Genomic DNA, 21,137 nt, shown 5'->3' on the forward strand with positions numbered 1-21,137 from the left:
ATATGATGGTATTTCAGGCTGTACATTAGTCTTGATGGTAAGTGATTCCTCATTATATTTGAATTGTTTCAGATATGGTTGTTAATTTTGCCTAAAAGTTATACTCCATAATTGTGCATTGTGTCTGTGACGTGTTGTACTTGCAGATTATCTATCTTGATAGGTTGAACTTTGAGGGTAAGGCCATAGGTCGAAGGTTGATGAGCCAAAGTTGGGTGCATGGCAACACTCTGATATTCAAAAGGCAATAGCAGCTGATAGGGTAGGTGATTCAAAGGATTAGTTAGGAAGGTCTGATGTTGTTCGGGATGTCGTATATGGGCAACCTTACCCAATAGGTCCACGCTATTGTAGACCAAAGTGGCTTGAAGGTAAAGGATGCTCGGTGACTAAGGAAATGGCTGCTGATGAGGATTTGAAGAAGGTGAAGGTAAAGCGGGCAACGGCAGGATGTAAGCGAGTTAAAAAGGTTACAGAAAAGGAAAAAAAATAACAGTAATGTTGACGATGGAACCTAAATACATTTATCAATGCAAGGGTGAACAAACTTCTACGTGGTATAGTTCTACAACCTGCCAAAGGTGCATATGGGTTAGTGCATGAGCATTGTTAGGATTCTTTAATTGCTTTCGTATTTCCACACTTTGTGTACATTGCTATCGTCGAAATTCTTATTTTTTAGGTGCAGAGACGACGAAATTTTCAATGACGGAGAAATTGAATTGTCGGTCAGGTCGTGTTCGTCATACTATTTTTTTAGAAGAACCCATTGGTGTAGAGGTTGTTGAAAAAGGTTTCCATCTCAATTAACATAACTGATATTTAAGTTTTACTAAATCAGAATTTCATTAACTTTTTACTAGGTAATGGAGGCATTGGCAAGGGTAATCAATTATACTTTATTTATGGAATATCCGATAGACACTCAACACTATATACTTTGTCCAAACGTTATGGTAAAGTGTGAGACATATCCAACCTAACTTTGTTATATACAATCTTAGAACTACATCTTTGTTCAATGTATGTAAGGGGAGATACTTGATATGGTTGTCAAGGGTCGAGGCTGTCATAAGTTCATGCCAAACATGGCCAGCCTAATAAAGAAAGATATAAGTAAGGGGTTTAAACTAAGTGAGACAACATATGTAAGTGCCTTTTCTGCATAATTTTGCATACATAATTGTTTTATCGGTGCCTCACTCGTATTTGTTTTAATCTGTGCCTCAACCTTCCATGTTTATTGACTAGTTCCATGTACCTGTATTACTTGATGGCCTATGAATGTTGTATTTGGTGAACAAGAGTGAAAAATCAGTACGCGTTTACAAGACAACTGAGGATTCAGTTGAGAACACGACATGAAGCTGTGGTAAGCAAGCGTTATTAATATCCTAATAATGCTTCGTATATGTTATGTGCTACTAAAGCCTTAATAGCACAATGTTAATAGATGGAATTTTCTTATATGTTTTTGCAGAAAAGGACGTTGGGCAAAGCAACAAGTTTGGTCAGTGGCATTTCGCTCAAGTGCAGTAAATGGCAGGTAAAGGAGAAGAAAGGAGTGCCAATCAAGGGGGATTCAACAACTTACGTCGTGCACCGTTTTCTTAAGTTACTATATCCGTCTGATGGAAACCTAGCTGAACTTGAGAAAGACAGTAAAATGTGTCGTAAGTTTGCGTTAGGATTTATGTTGGGTCACCAAAATAACGGGAGAAGTTACATCATTAAGAAACTAATTGGAGAAGTCTATTAACAAAATACTCTGTATGTACTAATTTTATAAAAATTTGTTTGTATACACTTTAAATTACCGTACTGTATTTCCACGTAAAGACGACGTTTATATTTTATGTAGTAAACGGAGCTTTTCGATCATATGACAAACAAATATGACTAATTACACATCTTCAATTTATTTACCAATTAAATAGAACATTGAACCTATACAATATAGGTAAAAACTGACCATTTAATATGGAGTATACAAATAAAAAGACACCATCTTCATCTCCTTTATATATGTGTCCCCATAGCATTTTTTTTTCTCTTCATCAACATATCTTGACAAAAAACCCTAGAAAACCTAAATGGAAGGTGTTAACCCAATGAAAAGAAAGAGGATGTGGTGGGAACCATGCTTTATCCATATACCAAAGAAGTATAAGGTTAAGAGATTCAACAAGACATCACCCACATTCAGAGTTGGTTTGTGCAACTTGTCCTACATCATGCCAAGATGCGATAGGGAAACTAGAAAAAATACTACCCTGGTTTACAAAGCATGATGCAGTTGGTACTATACGGAAAGCGGTCGTGCTAAAACGAGCAAGCATACTCACGCAAATGACCCTGTTTGGGGAAGACCATCTCCAAAAGAAGGCGAAAAGCCAATAGTGTACAAATATTGTCCATGAAAATGGACGATATTCAATAAGGAAAAGTCTTGTTTATTTTCTATTTTATGGAATAACATAATATATTAATATGTAATGTTTATGTTTATCTAGGTAAGTTTTGTTATTTTTTAGATCATCATATCACATATATTATAATATCCGTATCAAAAAAATATCTAATAAAATAACGCAATATTGTTAAGATCTTATCTCTTTTTTATTTGGTGCGTATCTCTTCTAGATAGGTCTATGAACTACCAAAATTACGGAGTATAATCCTACGGTAATCATGTTCATATTGTAATGAATAAAAAAAATACAAATCGTTCATTTAAATATTACACAACAAATTGGCACCCATTCATTTCTCTTTCCACTTCCCCATATAAACTGACTGCGCAGACAGTTTGAGAAGTTGAAAAGACATTCTTCTTACCTTCTGATAACGTCTACATCACGCCTATTTCGTCATCATCATCAACAAGGTTTGAGCTCACATTTAAACTTAAATATGTTTATTTAATAATTTAATAAGTATGTATGTTATATCTTAAAGGATTATTGTTCTTAATCAGTAGAACATGAAGTTCTTGATGGAATATTGTTCTTTGTATACAAATTTTGCCCTAAATTGATACAATGTATAAGTTTAAATGATTATTATTGCTTAGTCAGTCGAAGATGCATGCTTGTTCTTCATATATTGATGTTTAAGTTTAAAGGATTGATGATTCTGATTATATGATATGTAATCCCCAAATATGCATGTCTATTCTTAATCCTACATAAAATTCCCAAATATGCATGTTCTTCATATGTTGATATTTAAGTTTAAAGGATTGATGATTGTGATTATATGAAATGTAATCCCCAAACATGCATGTCTGTTCTTAATCCTACATAAAATCCTCAAATATGAATGTTCGTTTTTCATCTAATCGCGCGTCCATATTATTGAATATGTTTAAGTTTGCTAAGTAAGTCGGATTTTCAAGTGATATTTATTTGACATATTGTCCATGGGTTAAATTAAATTTATTATCGCCGTATATGCATGTTCCTTTATAGTGTAGTGACTTGTGACTAACATTATGTATGTCGTTAATCGTTATACTAGAATCTTTCGAAGAAGAAGCTCGTAATGGATATGTACAGAAAGAGGAAGTGCGACCCTAACTGGTGGAAGTTTCGCCATCCAAATAAAAGACAAGCAGTTTCAAATCCGGATTGTCCTTGGGAGGCAGAAATAAGAAAATTAGAGGAATAAATATTTCTTAGAAGGGCTAGGCATGTACCAAAATTCAGTTGCGTATCCAAAAGGAAAGGTCATCCTCAAAGGGCAGGATGAGAGATCATCCGCTTACGAAGTGGGTTCTAGTGAGGACTTGATGGTGGGTTATATAATACCCAGGTGCGGCTGGTGGAAGCGATATGTGAGCAAGGCAACAAGGGGATGGTATACCTGGTGGTTCCACTCAGGCCCGACCATTGAACGTATTCATGACCAAGTGCGTACTGAGAACCTCTTCTACGATAAAGATTATAAGAGGGGATATTGTCCATGACTTTATTTACTTTAAGAAGATCTTTTAGGGTTCTAAGTTAAATTGGTATATATATTTGAATTATAAACTTATGGTTTGTGTAATTAAACTTAGGTATGGAATAAACTTATGATATGTACAAGTAAACTTGGTCGGATATCTTTTTGTGTGAACTTATGGCATATATATTATATGTATAATATAATTAGACTTAATTAAGTAGATGATTGTGTGCAATATGCAATTTGATTCATATGCAATTAAATTTCATATGCAATTTATATGACAAATATACTAACGGTAAAATTCGTAAGACGACTCATACATCGATCGATCAACATCTCCTTCCATCCCATGCAAAAGAGGAGTAGGCTGTGATGCAGCAAATGTGGTTCTGCTAGAGGTAGAATAAGGTGAGCGTAATTGCGATGCACCAAATACGCTCCTTGTAGGAGTGTATTGTGACGCATCAAACTTGGTCCTTGTAGGGGTACATTGTGACGCACCAAACTTGCTCCTCGTAGGGGTACATTGTGACGCACCAAACTGGCTCCTCGTAGGGGTACATTGCGATGTACCAAACTGGCTTGTAGGAGTAGATTGCGATGCACCAAACTCGCTACATGCAGTATTTAAATGATTGCTCTCATTAGCGGTACATGGGTTTTCAACTTCAGTTTTACTGTGCAGTTAAAAAAAATAGGCTAAATTGATTATTACTTCCTTATATAATCCACTTTTTGAAACTTACTCCCTTATATAAATTTTTTGAAACTTACTCCCACCATATGTAACTTTTATCAAATATTGCTCCCATTTAATTATTACAGTCATAAAAAAGAGAGTATTCCATCCAAAATTTGAAATTTGATACTAATTCTTGTTGCTTATGATTTTATTTCCCTTTGCCTTATTATATGATTAATTTAAATCAACTTGCTTCCTCCCAAATTTGTTAAATCCCTTAAGCTATCTATCACTGTTTGATGAATTTGGGAGGACGGAGATTAATTTAAATTGGTCATATAATAAGGCAAAGGACAATACATTAATAAGCAACAAGAGTTAGTACCAAATTTCAAATTTTGGACGAAATATTCTTTTATATGTGACCGAAAGCATTAATATGGGAGCAATATTTGAAGAAAGTTACATATAGTGGGAGTAAGTTTCGAAAAAATTTATATAAGGGAGTAAGTTTCAAAAAGTGAATTATATAAGGGAGTAATAATCAATTTACCCAAAAAATTATGAAGTTTTTGAGAGGGTTATGCATAAAAGCCGAGTACACGATTTAATTAACAATGAATAACGATTACTCTATTAATCACCTTCTTATTCTTTCTAGCATCGTGAGTTTTATTGCCTCTTGGTACCCTCCCAGATTTTCTTTTGTCAACAGGGTCCTGCAGACGACCATCCCTCGATGCTGCGTTCCTCTTCATATGTCTAATATTGCATTCCTTAGGCTGTAGCCTTCTATAACCCCAAACCCTAGAAGAAACACCGCCAGGGACATATGTAACACCCCCATATTCCAAGTGCCTTACCAGGACCACTCAGGTATAGGAACGTCACCATCTCGGTTACCCGAGGCAATGAATATCATAAGACAATAAAGAAACGTACTTTAAAAGTAAATATAGTTTAAGTGATTACATGTCTCAAACCAAAACTGTTAAATGAAATACAATTCCAAAACCAAACTGTTTACTAGCAAAACTGAACAACTACAGATATCGTCTGACACAGCGGAAGACTCTTCTAATGCCAAGTGACGACTCATCCCAGCTAGCCCAATCAACAACTGCTCACCATCCCCGAATGGATCACCACAGTTTTTCAAAACAAACAACGGGGTCAGTACTAATTACACAAAACAAATCACGATAAAACATATGCCAAACAGCTCAATCGTCACATCAAGCCCCAAACTCCTCAATCAATCTCCATATAACTGACTACACACTAAAGTGTGTAGTTCTGCCAGAGTACCCATCGCAACAGGTACTCCACACCGCCAGTTGGAGACCGCAGCCGTTCCCACCTAAGCTCCGCTCATCTCCATCGAGCGATAAACCCATGTTCATTAATGTGCACATCCCTTCTGTGGCGGGTTCCACAGAAGGCGAATCAAGGGCGTGAAGCCACTCCCGCAAGTGACTCCACTCAGCCAGGGACGCACCACAAAGATCACAGACAGATATAACAATCACCGTCACAACTGCCAACATTATACTTTAACAACAATCACAACGAAACCACCAATCACATCATGTAATTATTACTGAGTAGGGAAACCCTACCTGGAATGCAATCACAAATCAGACGATCTAGCAGCTGTCTCAAAACCTCTCTTCTACGAATCCTCATCCTATACACATATTCATATAATTACTACCACAACAACACAATCATAAAACCCCCAATTCCCAAATTAGGGTTTAACTAACATTAACCAATTTCTATAAAAATGGTACGTAGAACTTACCCTTGACACAAGGATCATAATGGTATAAAGAACAAAGGAATCCTTCACCTCTAGCTCCGGGATTTGCCAATAATGCGAATGAATCGAACAACGTAGTTTGCAATCTCTCTTTTCATCTATTAGGTTTGTAAAAGTGTTTAGGAAAAGATGACGGAGTATTATATATATTAATCCGCATTATTAACAAAACCCGTCAAATATCACCCGATAACCGACTTACTCGATCGATTAAGTCACGAACTCGATTGAGTGCCACTTACTCGATCGAGTGCCAAGGCTACTCGATCGAGTACCCTACAGGCATACTACTGTTTCATAATACCAAAACATACTTACTCGACAGAGTAAGCCCCACTCGATAGAGTACCAAGAGACTTATAAAACCGTAGAATTACAGTCTTCCCTCATTAAAAAGAACTTTGTCCCCGAAGTTCAAACCACAACAAAACAAAAACACACTAACACTCTCCCGACACAACAACAAAAACAAAACTCGACATAAAACTCCAAAACATACTTACCATACCAAACACAACCCGACTCAAACAACTACTAACTATGTTAAAATCAACATAAAAGCATGTAAAAACTCTTCGCGACCATCTCCTACCCCCCTAAAAGAAACAAGGTTGCGTCCCCGTAACCATACATACCTGATCAAAAAGCGACGGGTAGCGCTCTCTTATGGCCTCCTCCGCCTCCCATTGTAACACCCCCATACTCCGAGTGCCTTACCAGGACCACTCTGGTATAAGAACGTCACCATCTCGGTTTCCCGAGGCAATGATAATCAAATGACAATAACGAAACATAATTTAAATAGTAATAAAGTTTAAGTGATTACAATTCCAAAACCAAACTGATAAAAATACGGTACATGTTCTCCAAAAACCAAATGTATCAAACTACTAAAATACGACAGCGGAAGACTCTAATCAGCTCGTGGTGACACATCCCAGCTAGCCCCAAATGCCTCTAATCAAACCTGCTCAACAACTGCTCACCATCTCCGAATGGATCACCACAGTTTTACAAAACAAAGACGGAGTCAGTACTAATTACACAACATAAATCAGAATAAAACAAGTACCAAAGAGCTCAATCGTCACATCCAATCCCAACTCCAAAATCAATCTCCTCATAACTGACTACACACTAAAGTGTGTAGTTCTGCCAGAGTACCCATTGCAACAGGTACTCCACACCGCCAGTGGGGGACCGCAGCCGTTTCCACCTAAGCCCCGCTCATCTCCATCGAGCGATAAACCCAAGTCCATTAATGTGCACATCCCTTATGTGGCGGGTTCCACAGAAGGCGAATCATGGGCGTGAAGCCACTCCCGCAAGTGACCCCACTCAGCCAGGGACACACCCCGAAGAACACAGACAGCTAAAAGTAATCACAACACAAAACCATCAACCGTCTGAATCAATGAATAATACGAAATCACAACCGTCTGAATCAACCAACAATCACTAACTACAGCACAATCACCACACATATCATGTAACTAATACTCAGTAGGGAAAACCCTACCTGAAATGCAACACAACAGCAGACGATCTAGCAGCTGTCTCAAAATCGTTCTTCTATGAATCCTCCTCCTATTCACATAATCATACAATCACTACTAGCACAACAAATCATAAAAACCCTCAATTCCCAAAATTAGGGTTTAAACAAAGTCAACCAAATGCTATAAAAATGGTACATGGATCTTACCCTTGACGCAAGGATTACTATGATGCAAAAAACAACGAAATCCGACCTCTCTAACTCCGGGATTTGTCAATAAAGAGGAATAACAAAGCAACGTACTTGAGAACTCTCTTAAACAGTGAATTAGGTTTTAGCAAAAGTGTTTTAGGAAGATGATGAACTTATAATATATTAATCCGCTTTATTAACAAAACCCGTCAATTAACACCCGTAACCCGACTTACTCGATCGAGTAAGTCTCGTACTCGATCGAGTGCCAAGGCTACTCGATCGAGTACCCTACAGGTAGAACACTGTTTCGTAAATCAAAACACCCTTACTCGACAAAGTAAGGCTCACTCGATAGAGTACCCAGAGACTCATAAAACCGTAGTATTACAGTCTTCCCTCCTTAAAAAGAACTTCGTCCCCGAAGTTCAAACCACAACAAAATAAAAACATACTAACACACTCCCGACACAACAACCAAAACAAAACTCAACAAAAAAACTCCAACACATATGTACTAACCAAACTCAACCCGACTCAAACAAGTACTAACTATGTCAAACACAACCCAAAAAGATGTAAAAACTCTTTGCGACCATATCCTACCCCCCTAAAAGAAACAAGGTTACGTCCCCGTAACCATACATACCTAATCAAAAAGAAACGGATAGCGCTCTCTCATGGCCTCCCCCGCCTCCCATGTAGCTTCCTCAACCTCATGATTAGACCAAAGGATCTTAAGCAAGACTGTCTCACCATGTCTAGACTTTCTAACCTTCCGGTCAAGAATCTGTTTAGGCACCTCAAGATAAGACAAGACAAGGACTCACATACTTCCACAACTGAGACACATGAAACACATTGTGTACCCTATCCAAAGCAGACGGTAAGGCCAACCGATAAGCAACCTCTCCAACCCGGTCTAAGATTTCATCAGGTCCTATGAAATTCTGACTCAGCTTGCCTTTCTTAACAAATCTCATGACCCCACGCATAGGAGACACTTTCAAAATAACCTTGTCCCCAACCTGGAACTCTATATCCCGGCGATTTAGATCTGCATAACTTCTTGTGTCTATCCTGAACTCTCTCATCTTCTCTCTGATCAGCTTAATCTGCTCTACCATTTCATGTACCATCTCTGGTCCTAGGACCATTGTCTCAGCATTATCGTCCTAACAAATCGGACTCCTACATCTCCTCCCATATAAAGCCTCAAATGGCGCCATGACAATACTGGTGTGATAGCTGTTGTTATAAGAAAACTCAATCAAATCTAACCTCTATTCCCAGTTACCACCAAAATCCATAACACATGCTCGTAACATATCCTCAAGAGTCTTGATTGTCCTCTCTGTCTGACCATCTGTCGCATGATGAAATGCTATACTCATCTTCAATTTAGTTCCCAAAGACTCCTGCAGCTCTTTCCAAAACCTTGAAATAAACCTCGAATCTGTGTCAGATACTATGTCTTTAGGCACTCCATGCAATCTCAGCACATTCTTCCGATAAGCCATAGCTAATTGTGCCTTAGTCCATGTATCTTTCATTGGCACAAAATGAGCTGACTTGGTCAGTCGATCCACTATAACCCATATCATGTTGTTACTCTGCTGAATCTTCGGTAAACCCACGATAAAATCCTTAGAAATGGACTCCCACTTCCACTCAGGTACCTTAAGAGACTGAATCTTACCTTGTGGCCGTCGCTGCTCCCCTTTAACTTTCTGACATGTCAAACAACGGGCCACGAACTCAACTATTTCTTTCTTCATCCCAGGCCACCAGAAAGTCTTCTTTAGATCCTTATATAGCTTGTCACCACTTGGATGTACATAGTATGGTGTACAATGAGCCTCTGTCATGATTGCCTTTTCAGCTCCTCATCATTAGGGACACACCACCTCCCATCAAACCTCAAAATACCATCTGTATGAATAAAGAATCTGGACACTGTCCTTTTCTCTACTCCAACTCTCCACTCCACCATCTTAGGATCCAACTCCTGTTTACCGCGAATATCATCATAAAGATCAGGCTGCACTGTCGAATCTTCCATGGCATCCCCTTTCTGGATCATATGTCTCCCAAACTTCCTAACCTCATCTCTCAATCTCATCAACGATATAGCCGTGCATAAAGAATATACACTCTTCCTCCTCAAAGCATCTGCAACTACATTGGCTTTCCCTTCATGGTAGATAATATCCATGTCATAATCGCCAATCAACTCCATCCACCTCCTCTGTCTCATGTTCAACTCGTTTTGAGTGAAGATGTACTTGAGACTCTTGTGATCTGAAAATACCTTAAAGGTCGCCCCATATAGGTAATGTCTCTAAATCTTAAGAGCAAACACAACTGCACCCAACTCTAGATTATGCGTCAGATAGTTCTCCTCATAAGGCTTCAATTGCCTAGAAGCATAGGCAATCACTTTACCATTCTGCATCAACACACATCCACACCCATTCTTTGAAGCATCTGTATACACTTCAAAGTTCTCACTCCTTTCAGGCAATGCTAAGATTGGAGTTGTGGTCAAACGCTCCTTTAATGTTTGGAACACCGTCTCACAACTCTTATCCCAATGAAACCTGTTCTCTTTCCTCATCAAAGCTGTCATAGGTCTAGCAATCTTAGAGAAATATTTCACGAACCGTCGATAATACCCAGCTAAACTCAAGAAACTCCTGATCTCAGCTATATTCTTTGGTGCTTCCCACTTAGTAACTGCCTAAATCTTTGCAGGATCCACAGCTACCCCTTCCTTAGAAATCACATGCCCCAGAAAAGCAACTTTCTCCAACCAGAACTCACACTTGGACAACTTTGCATACAACTCATGCTCTCTCAAGGTCTGCAACACAATCCTCAGATGCTCCTCCTTAGTCTTAGAAAAGACTAAGATGTCATCTATGAAAACCACCATAAAATTGTCTAAAAACTGACTGAAGACTCTTTCATCAAATCCATAAACACAGCTGGTGCATTAGATAACTCAAACGGCATCACTACATACTCATAATGGCCATACCTCGACGTGAAAGTTGTCTTTGGTATGTCCTCCTCTCTAATCTTCACCTGATGATACCCCGACCTCAAATTAATCTTAGAAAAGACTGCTGCACCACTCAACTAATCAAATAGGTCATCTATCCTTGGCAAAGGATACTTGTTCTTCACCGTCACCATGTTAAGCTCCCTGTAATCTATGCACAACCTCAAACTCCCATTTTTATTTTTCACAAACAGAACTGGCGCTCCCCACGGTGATACACTAGGTCTAATGTATCGCCTCTCAATCAGATCATCTAACTGCTTCCTGAGCTCCTCCAAATCCTTAGGACCCATCCAGTACGGTGCCTTAGAGATTGGCCCCGTCCCCGGTTTCGTCTCAACACTGAAATCTATCTCCCTCTTCGGTGGCAACCCCGGAATCTCCTCTGGAAAGACATCTGGAAACTCCCTGCAACTGGTATCTACTCAACTGTCGGACTCTCCATTCTGTCATCTCTCACATGGCACAAGATCAACGGGCACCCCTTCCTCAGATAGGACTTCAAGGTCACAGCTGCAACTAACTTAACTTTGGGTTTGACAACAAACCCACGATAAGACACACTAATTCCCTTAGGACCTCTCAGAGAAACTTTCTTTTGATGACAATCTATCTTAGCTTTGTACTTTCCTAACCAATCCGACCCGACTATCATCTCAAAGCCCTGTAAATGAAACTCTAACAAGTCTACAGGTAGATCAACTTGCCCAACTATCATGGATACAACTCTATAAAACCTTCCACACGATACAGACTCACCCGAAGGTATGAAAACAGGTCATTCCCCAGCTACTGCTACCACTCACCGCACTGGTGCACTCATGTCTCTTGGGGCCTACATCGCTACAGTTAAAACAGGTCATTCCCCAGCTACTGCTACCACTCCCACAGCCACGCCCATAGGAAGCCCCAACACTAAACCCCGAACCCGATGAATATGCTCTTGCCTGAGTGTGGTTGCCCTTTTTTGTAATTGGATTGGCTACCACCCTCACTCTCAGCCTTTCTTTTCTAAGCACCTCTCTCTCGGGTCATCTCCACCAACCTCTCAGCCCTCCCAGCTCTCTCATAAACCTCATTAACATCTATAAGGACTTCCACAGGTAGCTTCTCCATTATCTTGGGAGTCAACCCCTTCTCAAACCTCAAAGCTAGGTTCTCCTCACTCAGCCCCATATCCTTAGCGTACCTAGACTTCTCATTAAACTTACGGTAGTACTCAGCCACCGTCATATCAGATGTCATCTTAAACTCATCGAACTCCTCTCTCAACTTACTCCTCACATGTTCCGGTACGAACTCTCGCCTCATGGCTTTCCTGAACTCATCCCAAGGTATAACAGGTAGTCCCTGCTTCATGTACATCTCCCTAGCACTCACCTTGACCTTATCCCATGACTCACCTGCCGCTTCCCTCAAGTAGAATGCAGCTTGTTGTACTTTCAACTCATCCGGGCAATGCACCAACTCCAGGATATTCTCCATCTCTCTGTGCCAATTATCCAGAAGAATTGGCGCCCCCGTTCCCTTATACTCTTTAGGACTAAACCTGGATATATGAATGCTGATCTTTGAATGGTCAACCTCCTTATCTTTTCCTACTCTCTTCAAAGCTTCCGTTAGAGCATCTTGGTGATCCAAAATCTTTACTATGTCATCGACTGACATACTCTCAGCTCTAGCATAAAGGGTGTTTCTGTAACATTCCGTTTGATGTCTATGAGTGTCTTGATTTTGGATTTGATAGTGGATGATATTATGGAGCTAGCAGCGTTAGAGGATGGTAGTTGGTTATGTATGGAGTTGGTGTCGTGAGAGATATATATATATGTGGAGTTGATACGATATCGTGAGCCATGTTGTGGAGGTAGGAATAGTTAGTGGAGTTGGTGTTACGAGTTCATGTTTGGGTTGGAGTTTTGTTTTGAGTTCTTAGTCACGTTGTTGTGTCTTGATCGAGTTAGTATGTTTGTTTTTATGTATGGGTTGAACTTCGGGGACGAAGTTCTTTTTAAGGAGGGAAGACTGTAATACTCCGTATTTATAGCCTTGGGGGTACTTTATAGGGTAGCTCTTACTCTGTCGAGTAAGGGTAAGTGTCGCAGCAAAATAGTTTCTGACCTGTTGGGCACTCGATCGAGTAGCTCGGGCACTCGATCGAGTAGGGGGGTACTCGATCGAGTACCTTGGGTACTCGATCGAGCGTCCGGTTTTACGGGGGAGTTTTCGCGGGTTTTGTTAATTATGCGATTAGGGTATTTAAACCAATTCGTCTTTGTTTTAAAACACTTTTACCAAAACCTAAAACCTGTTTAAGAGAGAAAGCAGCAGTTCTTCTTCCTAATCGCATCCTTAACGATTCCCGGAGTTCGGGACGGTCGATTCTCGTTGTTTTTCGTGTTGTTGGATTCCTTGCGTCGAGGGTAAGCTTCTAGCATAATTTTTATAATGTTTTGCTAGTTTTGGTCAAACCCTAATTTAGGGTTTGGGGGTTTTATGAGTAGTAAGTAATTGGTAGCCTTTATGTGTTATGTGTGATAGGAGGAGAATTCGTAGAGGAGCCGTTTTGAGACAATTTGTTTAGATCGTCTGCGTGTTTGCTTTCCAGGTAGGATTTCCTACTCAGTATTAGTCCCATAATGGGATATTGGTGATGTGCTGTAGTTAGCTGTTTGATTGTGATTGTGATTGTGATTGTGATTGTGATTGTGATTGGTTGTGATGGTTCTCGAGATGCGTTCTCGGCTGAGTGGGGTCACTTGCGGGAGTGATCTCACGCCCTAGTTTCGCCCTTCGTGGAACCCGCCACGAAAGGGGATGTGCACATTAATGATACGGGGTTATCGCTCGTACGATGAGCGGGGCTTAGGTGGGAACGGCTGCGGTCCCCCATCGCGGGGTAGGTCCAAAGTGGACGATCGGTGTTGAGATGATGATGGGAGTTGGTGTTGTGTGTATGTGTGATTCAAATTGTCTGTTTGCCTTATTGTTATTGTCTGTTTTGATTGTGTGATTAGTACTGACCCCGGTGTTGTTTTGTAAAACCTGCGGTGATCCATTCGGGGATGGTGAGCAGATATTGAGCAGGTATAGAGATGATACGGGGATAGCTGGGATGGCCACGACATGACGATAGAGTCTTCCGCTGTAGTTTAGCTTTTATTTACGTTTCGATTGAGAACGCAGACTTTGAATAATGTATTGCACTTTCAGTTTGGTTTCGAGGATCGTATTCATTCATTAAACTATTTATAATAAATGTTGTTTCTATTTTGTCTATTTGATTATCATACCTCGGGCAACCGAGATGGTAGCATCCTTATACCTGAGTGGTCCTGGTAAGGCACTTGGAGTATGGGGGTGTTACAAATGGTATCAGAGCGACGATCCTGAAACCTGTAACCAATGAACTTAATGAACATAGGGAGTCAATTAAAATGAACCCGGGGTAAAGGTTGTAGGAGCTAATGCAAAGACTTGGGAGACGTCCTAAAGTCGCGAACTCGCCCTACAATTTTGAACCGGTCACCATGGGATAAGTGTCGGGATCGTTATGTGCATATTGTGTGCTGTGTGTATCTATGTAGTAGTATGTTGCATGAATTGATGATGATGACGTGAATTATATGTTGGTGGATTGTAAAGCATGAAAGTATAATGATTGATACATGTAATTTGGCATGTTATAGTTATGTAAGGGAAAAGTGTTTTGTCTATATATATATAAAGCGATGTGTAAGTCTACATGTTGTTGTTGTCGTGTTGAGTAAAAGTACGAGAAGGTTGGGAGTGTGAATTGAACATGTCTTTGAGTGAATATGTTGAACGAATATGGTGGATAAATATGTGGTATGATGGATGAATTAGTGGAAAAGATGAATCATCGTGGTAGTAACATGTGAATAGGGGACTTGATGTCATGTATTTGTGATTTTGTTTACGAAAAGTGATAGAATAAAAACATGTGGGTAAGTCATAATTGGCAAGTTAGATAAGTAATGTGCATGATGAATGTTGTTGTTTGGCTTTTGAAAATAGTAACATATGATTATGAATACTGGTTTTATGAGTTTTGGACTGGTTTTGTTTGCTTGGTTGTTGTTTAAGTTGTTTGGAAGTAAAATCAAGTAGTTGTGTTTTTCGATTATAAAGAGGTTGTCTTTAAACTGTTATAACTTGAGATTCATAAATGATTTTGATGTGATTCCAATTGGAGGTGATAGCTTGTCCTTTTACGATTCTAACGATAGGTCACACGCCCAAAACGACCAAGAAATGAGTGAGTTATGGCTGTTTTACTTTTAAAACTGGACATCTTGAGAATTGGGGTACTCGATCGAGTATCCTTGGTACTCGATCGAGTAAGGGGCACTCGATCGAGTACCTTAGCTACTCGATCGAGTAGCCCTGGTGATTTGTTTTACGTGCTTCTGAATCTTCACCTACTCGATCGAGTAAGTCCCTTACTCGATCGAGTGGCCTCAGACTCGATCTAGTGACCCCTATTTTGGGTCATATGTTTATTTTTTGACTTCGTTGCATATTATGTTTAATTCAAAGGCGTTATTTTGCTTCTTTATGCATTGTTTTACATGTATGTTGGTCTTGACGCGTAAGTTACCCAATTTTGTGGTGTAAAGAGTGGCACCTATGATGAGTATGAGTTCGGTGGGGAGGACATGATTTATATGTGTTGGGATTAGTAAGACTTAATTGAGGCATAGAGCATGTTGTGTGAGACGAGATGAGTGACATGATTGTATGTTGAGTAATGAAAATGTAAGTGAATGTGGGCAAGGCATGATGTAAGTTTAAGGAACGTGAGAATGAAAAGATTGAAAGAAAGGATGTGGATAGTAGCAATCTGGGATGTATAATAAATTATGGAGGGAGATGGTTAGAAATAGTGTTGAGTAAGAACATATGTAATGAAAGGTCGTTTGGAAATAGTGGTATATAGCGAACTTAATGGGACATGTCGCGACGTGGATTTGCAGGTAGTGACTGAGTTTGGAAATTTGTGTTATCGAGAGACGAAACTACTGTGTGATTTCCTTGGGTAATTAACGGTATTAAATGAATTATGATTTCTAGAGATGTAAAAAGGGAGATGCAATTGTTTGAACATTAAACGTTGATTCTATGGATAGATTAGTGGCAAGTGTGAGTGATAGCATAATAAGAGAAGATCCATGGTAAGAAAGAGTGGGATGATGTCGGTAGAAAATAATGGAATTCGAGTTTTGGAGTAACGAAGGGGTACATGGATTTCTAAAGAGTTAGCTAGAAGGAATAAGGAGTTGAACTATTAATTGGTATTATTGAGTGTAAAGAGAAAAGAAGGATAAAAGTAAGGTGAGGAAAATATTCACCTGGAGTTATGTGATATAAAGGTAAGGAATCATCGAAATGTGTGATATTATCATGAGGATGTTAGTTAATGGTTATATGGGAGCTTCAAGACAACATGTTTAATAATGAGTTTCGAGAAATTAAGGAAAGTAAGAAGTTAGTAGAATATCTACATGATATGAGATTTTGGTGGAGAAATGGATGATGATTCAATTAAGGAAAATATTGGGAAGAATGTTGAGGTAATTTTGTTCATGGATTCGATGTTCGTTGTTTGAGATGTTAACCAAAGATAGAAAAGAAATCATGATGTTTAGAGATGAGTGAAGAGGTTTGATGTCCGGAAAGTGGTAGTGTTATGGTCTTTGACTAGTGGTTAAGGGTAAGGGTATATTAGAAAAGTGGCAATTCTAAAGAGGCTGATTTTGTAAAGACTGAATTGATAAAAGTATGGTTGTCAGGAAGGATAAGACATAGTCTTAGGAGGTGGTTTCTCATAATGAGTGTTAGCGGTATGGTTATGTATGGCGAAAGGTCTTTGTGATGCGAATGGAAGAATGTGATGAGGGGCATGCGAGTTAAGCTCGAACAACGAGTAACCTTTGTTGAGTGGTAACTTACGTGGTCAGGATTGACTAGTTGGTTGTGATTACGGGTCTATGATATGTGTAAATGTTTGTGTGAGGTTCTGACCTCACAAGAAGTGGTATGGTGTGATAATTATAAAGCTGTTTTATGAATGTTCTGTAATATATATGTTGGACACGGTAGTTTAATTGAATGATATCCAAAAAGGTAATAATTTGATTAATTTGACATGGCTAGTTATAATTTTATGTGTATTAATAACACACGTGTATTCCATGAAATGGTAGAGATGATGTTCATGAGATGCTTATCTGTGTATCCATATAATATGTTGCGTTGTGATTGAGTAAAGTGGATTTGAGTAAGTTTTCTTGTCCAGAAAGGTTATTTCCGTCGGTATTTATGGAATTGTATGTAGTTGTGATGTCTATCGATGTGGTTGTGGTGCCTCGGGTGGTGATCCGGGCTCGATATTTAGTGTTGTGATGCGGGTATTTTCGCACTACGGAGTGGTCATGTTGGTGGCGGTGTTGTGATGCCGTCACCGGTTGTGGTGGAGTAGGCGGGATGATTATGATACGAGTTTTCGAAAGTGCATACCAGTTATACATAGATTGTTGTTTTGTTTGGCTGTTGTTCGTTGTGAGTTTTGGTTGAACATGTAGACAGTTGTCTTGCTTATTGATGTTTTCTTTACCAGGTTAAGTTAAGAATGAGGTAGAGTATGATATGAAATAGAGTTGAATATGTTTTCGTTGTTGTCATGGTATAGTGATATTCTGTTGATGGGACACGGTTGTGAGAGGTTGTTACAGTAATTTTGATCTTGTTCTAGATAAGGCTTTAGTGGACATGGTAATGGCAAGTGATTCGTAGAACATGTGTAGTAATGATCTGATATATGCAGGTAGTTCATAATCCTCTGTTGAGACAGTGAGTGTAGGGCGTTGAGTAATTAGTGTCGTGTTAAGTTATGTATGAGGCTTGCGGTAATAAAAGAAAGGAACTTGAGGATCTAGTGTGAGTGTACGTAACAAGGGTGGATCGTGAGTTATGCTTTTGGTGGTAAGAGTTTTATGTAGTTTATATAGAGAGGTGTGTCATGTTGCGGTAATAGGGAACAAGTGAAGTTTTGGGTTAAATTAAGGATTTTGTGGTATAGGTTAGGTGGTGTGACGAGAGAAGTGAAGTATGAGAGTTGTTTAAGTAAGTGAGCCTTGGGTAGGTGCATGGCGAGTGTTTAGATTATAGGTGGTTATCTTTGACATGCGACGGTGATGAGGATTATGAAAAGATATATCTAGGATTTAGTATTAGTGAGTTACGAGGACGTAACATTTATCTTAAGAGGAGTAGGAGGCGATAAAAGAGAGTTTCATGGTGGTGCATGTTGTAATATAATTGGAAGTAGAGTGTTAGCGTAGTGTAAAGGAGGGATTTGTTTTGTGGATAATACTTATAAAAGGCCATGGTCGTGCTTGTAGTAGTGTGATGCTTCGGAGTATGAGAATATTTTATATAATGTTGACAGTTGAAGGATGATGTTATGAGTCTGAGTAAACTTCGAGGACGAAGTTCCTTTTAAGGGTGGTAGAATGTAACATTCCGTTTGATGTCTATGAGTGTCTTGATTTTGGATTTGATAGTGGATGATATTATGGAGCTAGCAGCGTTAGAGGATGGTAGTTGGTTATGTATGGAGTTGGTGTCGTGAGAGATATATATATGTGGAGTTGATACGATATCGTGAGCCATGTTGTGGAGGTAGGAATAGTTAGTGGAGTTGGTGTTACGAGTTCATGTTTGGGTTGGAGTTTTGTTTTGAGTTCTTAGTCACGTTGTTGTGTCTTGATCGAGTTAGTATGTTTGTTTTTATGTATGGGTTGAACTTCGGGGACGAAGTTCTTTTAAGGAGGGAAGACTGTAATACTCCGTATTTATAGCCTTGGGGGTACTTTATAGGGTAGCTCTTACTCGTCGAGTAAGGGTAAGTGTCGCACAAAATAGTTTCGACTGTTGGGCACTCGATCGAGTAGCTGGGGCACTCGATCGAGTAGGGGGTACTCGATCGAGTACCTTGGGTACTCGATCGAGCGTCCGGTTTTACGGGGGAGTTTTCGCGGGTTTTGTTAATTATGCGATTAGGGTATTTAAACCAATTCGTCTTTGTTTTAAAACACTTTTACCAAAACCTAAAACCTGTTTAAGAGAGAAAGCAGAGTTCTTCTTCCTAATCGCATCCTTAACGATTCCGGAGTTCGACGGTCGATTCTCGTTGTTTTTCGTGTTGTTGGATTCCTTGCGTCGAGGGTAAGCTTCTAGCATAATTTTTATAATGTTTTGCTAGTTTTGGTCAAACCCTAATTTAGGGTTTGGGGGTTTTATGAGTAGTAAGTAATTGGTAGCCTTTATGTGTTATGTGTGATAGGAGGAGAATTCGTAGAGGAGCCGTTTTGAGACAATTTGTTTAGATCGTCTGCGTGTTTGCTTTCCAGGTAGGATTTCCTACTCGGTATTAGTCCCATAATGGGATATTGGTGATGTCTTTGTAGTTAGGTCTGTTTGATTGTGATTGTGATTGTGATTGTGATTGTGATTGTGATTGGTTGTTGATGGTTCTCGAGATGCGTTCTCGGTTGAGTGGGGTCACTTGCGGGAGTGATCTCACGCCCTAGTTTCGCCCTTCGTGGAACCCGCCACGAAAGGGGATGTGCACATTAATGATACAGGGGTTATCGCTCGTACGATGAGCGGGGCTTAGGTGGGAACGGCTGCGGTCCCCCATCGGCGGGCTGGTCCAGGTGGACGGTCGGTGTTGAGATGATGATGGGAGTTGGTGTTGTGTGTATGTGTGACGATTCCAAATTTGTCTGTTTGCCTTATTGTTATTGTCTGTTTTGATTGTGTGATTAGTGCGACCCGGTGTTGTTTTGTAAAACCTGCGGTGATCCATTCGGGGATGGTGAGCAGATATTGAGCAGGTATAGAGATGATACGGGGATAGCTGGGATGGCCACGACATGACGATAGAGTCTTCCGCTGTAGTTTAGCTTTTATTTACGTTTCAGTTGAGAACAGACAGTTTGAATAATGTATTGCACTTTCAGTTTGGTTTCGAGGATCGTATTCATTCATTAAACTATTTATAATAAATGTTGTTTCTATTTTGTCTATTTGATTATCATACCTCGGGCAACCGAGATGGTGATGTCTCCATACCTGAGTGGTCCTGGTAAGGCACTTGGAGTATGGGGGTGTTACAGTTTCTCTTTGGCGGCATTTTGTAACTATATAAGAAAAGGTAGATATAAACACGCATACTATAACCCAAAACACGTATATAACCTGCACAGAACCCACTCGATCGAGTACCGGAACCCACTTGATCGAGTTGAGGCTACTCGATCGAGTGCCTAACCTACTCGATCGAGTGCCTAGACTCCAGAACCTAATCAGACCTCTGCTCAAATACATACTCGACCGAGCTGATATGCCACTCGATGGAGCGGCCCCTACTCGATCGAGTGCCCCTATATACTTGATCGAGTACCCAAAAACACGATTCTGCCTAGAAAAACATCAAACTATCTACTCGACCGAGTCACACCCACTCGATCGAGTACCTCACCTACTCGATCGAGTGCCCCCCACTCGATCGAGTCATGCAGACTCGTATACACTACCCGCATGTTTATCTCACTTTCCCAACATAATATACAACTTTTATAATTTCAATAAAATAACTACTATGCATGCATATATATAAGCAACTCATTATAAAATCAACAAGACAATTTATTCATACCACTAATATGCCACATTATAAACAACCAACATGCTTTTCATGCAATTCGATATACAATTCACTTATCGTTCAACTTCCATACCTCCAATTCTCCACATTCAACATCCAACAATTCACTACACATGTCACTATGTACACATACAAACCAATAGACAATACATACGACCCTGACACATACCCCAT

The sequence above is a fragment of the Silene latifolia genome, chromosome Y, assembly GCF_048544455.1.
Source record: "Silene latifolia isolate original U9 population chromosome Y, ASM4854445v1, whole genome shotgun sequence".
Taxonomy (NCBI): Eukaryota; Viridiplantae; Streptophyta; class Magnoliopsida; order Caryophyllales; family Caryophyllaceae; genus Silene; species Silene latifolia.